Source organism: Henckelia pumila, chromosome 3, assembly GCF_033568475.1.
Source record: "Henckelia pumila isolate YLH828 chromosome 3, ASM3356847v2, whole genome shotgun sequence".
Lineage (NCBI taxonomy): Eukaryota > Viridiplantae > Streptophyta > Magnoliopsida > Lamiales > Gesneriaceae > Henckelia > Henckelia pumila.
The window spans coordinates 86,529,267-86,541,807 of NC_133122.1; the positions used below are offsets into that span (position 1 = coordinate 86,529,267).

Below are 12,541 nucleotides of genomic sequence, written 5' to 3' on the forward strand. Positions count from 1 at the left end.
TGGATGGACTTCCATCGATTTGGGTCCGGCGTATCCACGGTTATCTCGATATGGGAGCCACCTCCTGAAGCGACGGCACAGCGTGCTACATACCAGGGCCCGGTCTGTCTCTGTTATCTGATCCTTGACCTCGAGTCTTTAGGGAGTTCACTTTTCATGCATGTATACTCATACTCTCGCACTGAGTTTTATGCTCACGTCTCGTACTCTGTATTTTCTGGACATCCTATTCCACGGGGCAGGTTTGCGATTGGACGAGGAGGGTGGATCCAGGAGGGGCTAGTCAGCGGTTTGCCGGCTGGAGCTTCGCTTAGGTTTTATTACTGTTGTTTGGGTTTATACAGCTATTCGATTTGGTTGTATATTATTGGATGAATTACAGATTCCTTTACTTGGGATTTTATAATGTGTATGGTTTCCGCAGTTTTATTCTGATATCTATTTTATTAAGTTCATTGCATGCCTAAACTGTTTAGTAGGTGATCCGGGTATGGGTCACTACATTTTTTATGGATGATATAACTGTTTTTAAAAACTCATTGAGAAAACTGTCTCAAAAATTTGAAAGATGTTGTAAAAAGATGTTAAGAAAAAAATCTTGTTTTAAATTAAAAAATGTCACTACATGGTTAAATCTGGAATATGTTAGGGCATGTCATATCTGAAATAGGAATTGTAGTTGATAATCTAAGGTTGATTTTATTGCTAAAACAATCACCAAACACGATCTAAGAAATTCGATCCATTTTTGGGTCATGCGGATTTTATAGAAAATTTATTAAATACCTTTAGCATAATATCGAAACCAAATATACAAATCTTTTAACAAAAGATGCACAATTTGAATAACCCTACATGAATTTGAAACTGATTTTAAAAAGATAATTAATCTTTTCACTACATCACCTATTTTTACAACCTCCTGATTGGTCTTTAATTCCATTTGAATTAATGTGTGATGCAAGTGATTATTTTGTAGGAGCCGTTTTAGGACAAAAAAAAAAAGGTAATCCTTATATCGATACATTATGCAAGTAGAACCTTAAATAGTGCTCAAATCTATTATTCAACAAATTAAAAGAATTACATTCAGTATGGGATGCATTTAGAATAAAGTTCGATCCGATTTAAGTTTTCTAACAATTTTGTTTACACTGATCCATTCTGCCATAAAATATTTAACAAATAAACAAGATGCTAAGCCGTATTAATAATATGATTTTGTTGTTACAAGAATTTGATCTTGTAATAAAAGATAAAAAAGGATAAGAAAATATAGTAGCCGATCATTTATCAAGACAATTCCTTAATCAACCTCAAAATAAAATACCAATCAATGAAAATTTTCCGGATGAAAATCAACAATTTTATGCTACTACTATGCCTTGGTTTGCTAATATTGTAAATTTTCTTGTGACAAATAATATGCCTTCACATTGGAGTTCACAAGATAAATATAAATTCTTGAAAGAGGTCAAAAAATTTTATTGGGATGATCCTTATTTGTTTAAGTATTGTCCTGATCAAATTTTTCGACGATGCATACCCGACAATGAGGTAAGTAGTGTCATTAAATTTTGTCATTCTGAGGCATGTGGAGGTCATTTTTCGTCAAAGAAAACAGCTGCAAAAATCTTTCAATGTGGATTTTATTGGCCTTTTTTATTCAAAGATACATATTCATTTTGGAAATCTTGTGAAAATTGTCAGAAAATGGGTTCAATTTCAAAACGAAACATGATGCCTTTAAATCCAATCATGATTATTGAAATATTTGAAAGTTGGGGAATAGATTTTATGGGTCCATTTCCATTATCTTTTGGATTCACTTATATTTTAGTGGTTGTCGATTATGTTTCAAAATGGATTGAAGCAATTGCATGTGGAACTAATGATCATAAAGTTGTGATAAAATTTTTGAAAGAAAATATTTTTAGTCGATTTGGAATACTAGAGCTATAATCAGTGATGAGGGAAGTCATTTTATAAATAAATTATTTTCTTCGGTGTTAAGAAAATATGGTAATACACATAAAGTTTCTACTCCATATTCACCCTCAAACGCATGGTCAGGTTGAACTTGCAAATAAAGAAATAAAACAAATTGGAAAAAACAGTCAATCCAAATCGAAAATATTGGTCTTTAAGATTAAGTGATGCATTATGGGCATATAGAACTGCATTTAAAACATCATTGGGGATGTCACCATATAGATTAGTTTTTGGAAAGCATTGTCATCTACCTGTTGAAATTGAACATAAAGCTTATTGGGCAATTAAAGCGTTTAATACTAATTTAGATGATGCATCTAAATTAAGAAAATTGCAATTAAATGAACTAGAAGAATTCAGAAATGATGCATATGAAAATTGCAAAGATTTATAAAGATAAAACAAAAGCATTTCATGATAAAAATATTATGAGAAAATCTTTTGAAATCGGACAAAAAGTTTTACTTTATAATTCTCGCTTGCATTTGTTTCCAGGAAACTTAGATCGCGATGGTCTGGACCATTTATTGTTAAATTTGTCTATCCTCATGGTGCTGTTGATGTTGAAAATCCTAAAAATAATAATGTATTTAAAGTTAATGGGCAAAGACTTAAACCGTTTATAGAAAATGAAGTTCTTAATGAAGAGTTTATGCCTTTATATGATCCAACTTAATTGTTACTTATATTTTTATTTTATTTTTGCAGAATTGAGTTCACTTCCCAGTTAAGTGGCGGATAACGGTACTCCGTGACTACTTTCAGTCGGTTTTATTTCAATTTCCCAAAATAATTGAATATATATATATATAAATATATATTATGGATGAAGCTATCAAAAAACTTGGTAAATATTTTTCATCTGTTTCTAAAAAAGTTCTGAGAATTATTTATGAAGGCAGATATGAAAGATTGAGAATGCTTATGCAAAAAGAAATCCCGGAGGATATTCGTCTTATAATTGAAGCCAAGGTTCGATTAGGTGGTGAAGTTTCAAAATTCTTACTTGTTCGAAATATGTCTGGACTAGGTAAAAGTACCTATGCAAAGAAAAGAAGGGCTAAAAGGTTAGATGTTTGTCATAATTGTGTCAGATGGACTTGTAATAGACAATGCAGATCTTTGGGATATGTTTCCACAAATAGAGAAGATAAAATTGATTTCATTAAGAATGGGCTGAGTAAAGAGTCATTAGATGATATCTCATTGACTCTTGAGACGCATTCTAGTGGAGATGTTCAAGGTCAACTTCTCCATTTATGAAACTATTCCAAGCGCAGCGTCATGGTAATGGTCTTGGGAATCTGACTAAAAAAGATCATATTTGCCAATTTATAAGAAAATTGGATGGTAAGCCAACCCTCGACTCATAAATACTGAACGAACACTGTGAGCCACAAATCACATCACTGTTTATACGCATGCATGTTATTATTATATATTATTGTTTTTTACTATTTTCATCATTTTGTTCACATCTGTATTCCTATTTCTGTCTTATTCCTTGTTTTCCTTATAAAATCACTCAACTCTCTCTATATTTTTGAAAAGAAAAAAAAAATATGACAGGATCTTCTTCACAAAAATTGAAAAATATTTGTGTCTTTTGTTGTTCTAATACTGGAAAGAATGAAATATTTGTTGATGCAGCAATTAATCTTGGAAAAAAGTTAGTAGAGAGAAAAATTCACTTGGTTTACGGAGGAGGTAATATTGGGTTAATGGGATCTATTTCAACAGCAGCTCATCTTGGAGGTAGTCAGGTTTTGGGTATTATACCTACAGCTTTAGCTGAAGGAAATATTACAGGTGTTACGGTTGGGGAAGAGTTGAAAGTTTCATCAATGTACGAGAGAATAACTAAAATGATAGAAAATTCTGATGCTTTTATTGCCTTACCTGGTGGTTTTGGTACTTTAGAAGAAATTTTTCATGTTGTTTCTTGGGCACAACTTAATATCCATAATAAACCTGTTGGCTTGTTGAATATCAATAACTATTATGATGGTTTGTTGACTTTTCTTGATGTAGCCGTGGAACAAAATTTTATTTCAGAAAATTCACGAAGGATGCTCATCTTTGCTTCGAATGAAGACCAATTAATTGATGATCTCCAAGCTTTTGTTCATCAACCTGATTCGGCTATAACAAAGATCAATTAGTCTCAACCAACCAGTAAGAAAAGAAAACTGGATCATTGATTCAACATGTCACGAAATGGTTTGTGTTTGTTCCTCATCTTCAATAAATTCCAGGTGATATCTCTTTCATCATGTACTCTTTATTTTTTTGTAAAAAAAATGTCATATTCAGGTTTGGGGGAGGGTTTATTTAAAAAAAAAAAAATTTAAAATTTTAAAAAAAAATATTTCTATAATAATATATATTTTTCCTTTTTCAATGGCAGAGTAAGGAGTCAAAAACTCCTGACACGCATTAGTTTTTATTTATCATATTATCACAATAGATTAGATTTTAATATTTCGTATATATTTAAATTGCAAACTACTAAGAAAATGAAGTCTTTTTGTATAGATTTTTATGTATTCTTCTTTTTATCAATTTAATAGAAAATATGTAATTGATGTGATATAAGTTATAAATAATATATAATTGTGTGTTTTCAAATAACATATTTTCTAAAACTTTTATGAGTATATAATTAAAGTGATACTGATTGAATGAATAATAACATGTATAATTGAGGGAATTAATTTGTAAAAGTGCAATATTTACTCACATAAATTTTGTGAGTGAGAGGTGAGAATTGAGAAAACAACTTATAAGCTTTTATTGATTATTAAGAAATGGTTGATTACTAGATTAAATCCATTTAAAAAAAAAATTATTGTGCATTTGAAAATTGGCTGCAAAGATTTTTTGAAGTTTGATTGTAAAGATGTAGAGTATTAATATCTCTACTATAATTATCAATGTAATAGATTTACCTCATAAAAAATAAACAAATAAATAAACTTTGGAAAAAAAAATATGTTACATTTTCAAAGTTTATTAGAGGTATTTAGTTATGTAAAAACAATTTTGCAGCCAAGCAAAAAAGAGAAAAATAAAATAAAAAAAAACAAAAACAAAATAAAAACAAAATGGGTTTATTCTTTGTAAATTATCCTATCTTATTTTCAATATTATGTTATTTGATTGTCCGCTTTACATATTAACCATTTTCAATGAGTGTATAATTTTATTCCAACTCCATGAGTGAACACTAGTTATATATATATAAAAAAAAAAAATATCATAACCCGAGAGAATATGGAGTTGAGACTTTTACATTAAAATTTCTGAAGATATACATATTATGAAAAGGATTTCTATTATCATTTTGATTATATTATTCTCAAAGTTTTTAGAAAATATTTATATAAAAAATTATTTATATTTAATATTTTGATATTGTGTGAAATATATATGTATACCCTATCCAATTATATATTAATATATTAGTTGATATCAAGATTTATAAATAAACATATGATATTCTTACAAGTATGTTTTAAAATTTCAAAGTTTGCAAATTTGAATATATATATTAAGGAATAAAAATCTAACTTGTGATTTTATGAAATTTTAATACTAAGGGACTAGTAATTAGCCAGTTTGGGGGTGTGATGAAACTTAAAATTTGTAATTATTTATATGTTAAAAAGTGTGTTTTAAAATTTAAGTTTAATTAAAATTATGAAGTTGTATTATTTTAGTGTTATGTGTTTATATTTAAATGTTTTACTAAAATGTTGTATTTTACGGTTTGCGCAGGTTTGGTAAAAAAAAATTACTCAAGCTACAGAGGTCATAATGGAGTAATATCAAAACCTGTAGAATCACAAAAGAGGCATCTTCAACTTTGTAGAAGACAAGAAATTCCAAAAACTTCATTAAAATGATCAAAATAATCAAACATCAAAATGAAGACAGATTTACTTTTACTATGACCAGTTTGGAGTAAAAATATCATAAGTATTTCATATTTTATCCAAAAGGGGTGAATAAGTTGTCAAAACACATTTACAGACAAAGGGCTACGTGTTATATGTTTTGTGCAGAAGCAAAATCGGAATTTTAAGGCATCAAACATGCCAATTAAAGTTGGGTCAATGTATTGACATTCAAGGAGACAAGCACCCACCAACTTTACTATTCCATATTTAATGAGTCTTGGACCCTTGCTCTCATTTGGCCTATAAATAGATGTGTTGTATAAGCTTTGTAGTGTGCAAGAGTGTAGAGAAGTCCTCATTTGTAAAATAAATATTATGTGTGTGAGAATAAAAGTTTGAGTGTGCATATTTCTCAAGTTCAAGTATGAAATTTATTTTATCCTTACTCTTGAGTTTCATGTTCATGGCAAGCTAAATCTTTTTATGTCAAGGTGAAAAGGTTTCATTGTTGGTCAAGTAAGATTGTTTATATTTTGTATATTTTTCTCTTTTTCTATTTCTATTTTGTTTTTCTAATTGATACTTATTTGTAGGTATAATTTTGGAAGATTTGTTGTTATCTATTTACATCAAATGCTTGGTACCTTGAATGTGGTTACCTTGATTTGTTGTCAAATATGATACAATAAATACTAAATAATTATATACTATAAATATAAGTATCCTATTTATAATAAAGTCATATATATTATTTAGACGATAGCGTGATACTGTCGGTTGTTCTAAATAATATATTGTGATTTGAACTAACATTTACTTTCTCGCATCTAACTTTTACTTTATCGCAACTAACATTTACTTTTCCGCAACTAACATTTACTTTCTCGCATATAACATTTATTTTTCCGCAACTAACATTTACTTTATCGCATCTAACATAAAGTCATATATTTTATTTAGACGATAGCGTGGCTCTGCCGGTTGTTCTAAATGAAATATTGTGATTTGATCTAACATTTACTTTTATGTCAATTTATATTTATGCATTTATATATATATTATGGGTACCATGTATTAAATATCGGCTGATATTAATATAGTGGGAACTATATTATATGATATACTTGTTTAAATATTTCATTGTTCTTTTATGTTTATTCTTATTTTAGTATTCTTTTATTTATTTTTATTAAGCAATCTTAAATAAACCAACAATGAACCTTTGAAGCCTTGACAATTTTATAATTTGTGTATTTGAAGTTTTATAATAATATTTTCATCCTATAATATATCATTGCTAAAATTAAACTTACAACATCCTCTCCGTGGATCGATCTCGTACTCACGAGTATATTACTTGCAGACAACCTACACTTGGGTGAATTACAATTTAAGTTGTAGCACTGGATTGTTCTTGATTAGAGACACTCATTGAATTTTGTGGTTTAAACCTAGTGTATTAATCCAAATGAGAATAGGCCAATTGTGTTTGAAATCTAACTCATTTATATACAACTTTCATGTTTTGAGTTTTGTCAAAATCATTTTGGAAGATTGGTCAAAATTTTCCCGAAGTGTGTCAAGTGTTTTGAATTTCCAGCAGTGACACATCTCGGGAGAATGGGCATAACGTTTTACTGAAATCTTCAATTTACGTTCGGTTTTCGGCATTGCATAGCCACGATGAAGTTCTACAAATTTTTATTTTAACACGTTTCAACATTCTGAGTGTAAAATAGAGTTTGAGAGCGAGAAAGCAAACACATTTGCGCATGGATGCGCGCCAGCACTGGAGAAGTTGTGCGGCCGCGCCTTGCCTTCAAAATTCATGTTTTGTTTATGTTATTTTAAGGTCCTGATTTCATGGTTATGATATTTTAAGGCTTCTAATATATATTTAAGAGTTTTTATGCAAAAATTTTCAAGTTTTAAAGTCAGGAACGGAAAGAACGGCTTACGTGGACCGATTATGCTATGAGATACATGTACATGCTTATGTTCATTCATGAAAGCTATGTTCAATATGCCAGTATTATTTTTAATCATCTATGATGTGAATGAAGTTATCGAGTAAGTTTTTAAGATCACAACATAAAAATTTATGAAAGGAATCATGATGTTATGATGAATGTTTTATGGCATACAAGTCATACAAAGATGGAATGTGATGATGAAATGATAATGATATGATATGAAAAATGAATGATATGTTGATGTATGAAAATATTTTGATGTCTTATGTGTTTTTGTGGTGGAAATAATGGAACGGTACTCCGGTCCGGAGCCCTCCCAAATACGGCTCAATTTACGGGTTAGGTAATACGGGATGATCTTCGGAGGTGCCTCCGAAAATGAATGAACGAATATTACGAGAGTAATGCCATATGATTGTTGATCAACAAGAAAAGATGAATGTGCCCATTATGACGGTTGCCACAATTTCGCATAATTCGTCACCAAATGATAAGTTTATGTTATGTTATGTTACGTTTAAATGATAATTGAAATCTCATGATTTTTACTGCATACACTTGCTGAGTCTTTAGACTCACTATACTTGAATGGTGCAGGTAATGAGGATGAAATTTATGCATATGTCGACAAGTTCAGTGACGGGCATGAAGAAGAGCAAGGAGTCGGACCGGCGGGCAATGCATGAGTGTGCTATGTGTTGAGTGTGCTATTTCTTGATTAATTTGCAACTTTGTGATGTATTTTAATGTTTAAAACAAGTTTTATAAATTTTAAGGTTTGGATTTGGTTTGTAAACTATTTTGAAATGTTTTAAGTAAGGTTTGATGTATGCATACATCTTTCAAAAAATTTCTTTTCCGCACAAATTTTAAGGTCATGTTAGTTTGGTAACATCTTCATCGGTTGAGGGTGTTACAGTTTGGTATCAGAGCAGTTCTCTTTGGGTTTTCTTGAAACATTCATGCATACTCGCCACGACTCCAACACTTCATCTTCATGTCTGTAAGTTATGATGTTTATGTGATTATGTGTATGATAATGCGATGAGATATATGTATGAATGTTATATGTTCAAGTACATTTATGTTTTGAATCGTGCTTGAGCGGTGTGGATAATATTGGACTTTAGGACTATGGCCTCACGTAGGGGAAACGACAGAACGCCAATGCAAATGCCGCTAACAACAACCATAGTGATTGCGGGCCGGATAGTGAGAACAATCAAAACAACCAGTTTTTGGCGGGATTAACTGCTCTGCTTCAAGAGCAAAGCCGTGTTCAGGGAGCTCAGATCCAACAGTTGCTTCAAGCCCAGACGGCTAATGCTGGAAATAACCATCCTGCAGCTAATCAGAACACTATCTACAAGAGGTTCTTAGAATTGGGACCACCTGAGTTCAAAGGAGAGACTGATCCTTTGATAGCGGAACAATGGTTCCAAGCTATGGAGACTGCTTTTGAATTCATGCAGATCACGGATACGGATAGATTGAGCCAAAGCAGCATTGAACCTAACCACCCTTACTTGGAATGGATTCAAGGATGTGTTCTACAACAAATATTTTACAGTGACCACCCGAACCAGGTTGGCTAGAGAGTTTTTGGAGATCCGTCAAGGAAACATGTCAAATGCAGAGTATGTAAAAAATTTTGAAAGGGGAAGATATTTTGTGCCGAAGATTTCTGGTGATCCTGCTGAAGAGTTGAAACACTTTACAGAAGGGTTGAATGACTTCATCAGAAAGGATGTTAGACTAAGTGGAGCGAAAAATAACAAAGATGCGGTAGATCAGGCCATGCTGTCCAAAAAGGACAGAAACGATATTATCAAAGAGTCACATGCAAAGAGATCTAGTTATTAGGGTCGAGACCAGCAGTGAAATTCTAGCAGAAAGAGTCTGTACCAAGCCCCTCCCCAACACCGACCGTACCAACAACAGCAGCCTCGACCTCAAGGGCAGAAACAGTTGGCTCTACCAGCACCAAAACCAGAAAGTGCACCAACAGCTTGTCAAAAATGTGGAAAACTTCACTCAGGTCAATGCATGGTAGGCACTAGAGTATTTTTCCTTTGCAAAAATCCAGGGCACTATCGAAAAGATTGCCCTCAATCCAAATAACCGATAAGAGGACGAGTTTTTGCAATGGCATGTGATCAAGTGGATCCGAATATAGCCATCGTTACAGGTATGATTAATGTTTCCAGTAATCCCACTCATGTCTTAATTGATATTGGAGCTACACATTCATTCATATCGGTTGAATTTGTTAATAAATTGGGTTTGGTACCGGATAAGTCAATATCGGGATTTAGTATATCCTTGCCTTCAGGGGATGAATTGAGTAATGATTTGATTATCAGAGGATGCAGTGTACAGATTCAGGGTCATGAGTTGCTTGCTGATCTTATTATCCTGAATATGTCTGACTTCGACGTGATATTTGGGATGGATTAGTTGTCTCAATATGAGGATACCATAGATTGTAAACGGAGGACGGTTTCCTTGAAAACTAAGGATGGAGAACCATTTTTATTCCATGCCACACCGAAAAATAATTCATCTCTATTAATTTCAGTGGGTAAGGCAAGGAAATTTTTGAGTAAAGGATGTGCAGGTTTCCTTGCAAGTGTTACTTGCGACCAAGAATTTCCTCGACTGAAACTTGAAGACGTCGAGGTAGTGAGAGATTTCTCAGAAGTATTTCCTGGTGATATTTCAGGATTACCTCCAGCTAGGGAGGTAGAATTTGGGATTGAATTAATGCCCGGAACCCAACCAACTTCCAAAGCACCATACAGGTTAGCACCGACTGAAATGAAAGAATTGAAGGAACAACTACAAGAGCTACTCAATAAAGGCTTTATTAGACCGAGTGTATCGCCTTGGGGTGCACCAGTATTGTTTGTCAAGAAAATATGGGTCTATGAGACTGTGCATCGATTATAGAGAGCTGAATCGAGTAACAGTGAAGAACAAATACCCACTACCAAGGATTGTTGATTTGTTTGATCAGTTACAAGCGGCAGTAGTGTTCTCCAAAATTGATTTGAGATCACGTTATCACCAGTTGAAGGTGAAAGATGAAGATATTCATAAAACGGCTTTCAGGACTCGTTATGGCCACTACGAGTTTTTAGTTATGCCATTTGGAGTTACCAATGTACCGGCAGTATTCATGGATCTTATGAACAGAGTGTTCCATCCTTTCTTGGATCATTTTGTCAGAGTATTCATAGATGACATACTGATTTACTCTCGAAGTTTGGATAAGAATCGTCAGCATCTAACTACAGTCTTGCAGATTCTGAAAGAAAAACAATTGTTTGCTAAGTTCAGTAAGTGTGAATTTTGGCAGGAACAGATTGCATTTTTGGGTCACATAGTTTCGGCAAAGGTAATAGAGGTTGATCCAGCAAAGATAGAAGCAATTAAAAATTGGATTACTCCAAAGAATGCCACAGTGATATGGAGTTTCTTGGGATTAGCGGGTTACTATAGGATATTCATTTAGGATTTCTCCAAGATAGCGCTGCCACTAACGTCATTAACTCGCAAAAGTGTGAAGTTTGAATGGTCTGATCAGTGTGAGAAAAGCTTCCTGGAGTTGAAGGAAAAGTTGACGACATCACCTGTACTAGCCATACCAGAAGGCACAGGTCGATTCGTAATTTGTACAGATTCTTCCAAGATTGGATTAGGGGCTGTCTTGATGCAAGATGGAAATTTAATAGCATATGCTTTACGACAGTTGAAGATTCATGAAAAGAATTAACCCTTCCCATGACCTCGAATTTGCAGGAGTTTTCTTCGCACTGAAACTGTGGAGACATTACCTTTATGGTGAGAAGTGTCAGATTTTCACCGATCATAAGAGTCTGAAATACTTCTTCACCCAGAAGGAGTTGAACATGAGGCAGAGAAGATGGCCCGAATTGGTGAAAGATTATGACTGTGACATTAGCTACCACCCAGGTAAAGCTAATGTAGTAGCTGATGCTTTGAGTCGCAAGTCTGTGACTTTGAACAGAATGACAACTCAACATGAGTTGATTGCATATTTTGAACGACTTAGATTGGAAGTAGTTGAGCTGATAAAAGTTTGTGCCCTATCAGCCTTATCAATGATTCCAAGTTTTCTTGACAGGATTAAAACAGGTCAGTCTTCAGACTAGCAATTGCTAAGTTGGAAACTTAAAGATGAAGCCAAAGGAGGTGCATTGTATATAGTGAAGGAAGGGATCGTGCATCACAAAGGACGAATATGGGTAGCAGCAGTAGATTCACTGAGGTAAGATGTGATGACTGAGGCCCACACTGTACCGTATTCTATTCACCCAGGGAGTACAAAAATGTTCAAGGATTTACAGATGCTATAATGGTGGCCAGGTATGAAGAAAGATATCGTTAAGTTTGTTAACGAATGTTTGACATGTCAACAGGTAAAAGTTGAACATCAAAGGCCAGCAGGACTTCTGAAACCATTACCCATTCCCACATGGAAATGATAATATGTCACCATGGACTTCGTGGTTGGATTTCCAATTACACCACGAAGAATGAATTCAATATGGGTGATAGTTGACAGGTTGACAAAGTCAGCTCACTTCCTACCAGTCAGAAACAACTTCTCGATGAATCAATATGCAGATTTATATATTCGAGAGGTAGTCAGAT

At 33.0% G+C, this 12,541-nt stretch overlaps 1 pseudogene; it reads left to right on the plus strand.

Annotated features, from left to right (window-relative positions):
• The first annotated feature begins 642 nt into the window (after positions 1-642).
• On the plus strand, positions 643-3,365 carry LOC140889143 (uncharacterized; annotated as a pseudogene).
• The last annotated feature ends 9,176 nt before the right edge of the window (positions 3,366-12,541 follow it).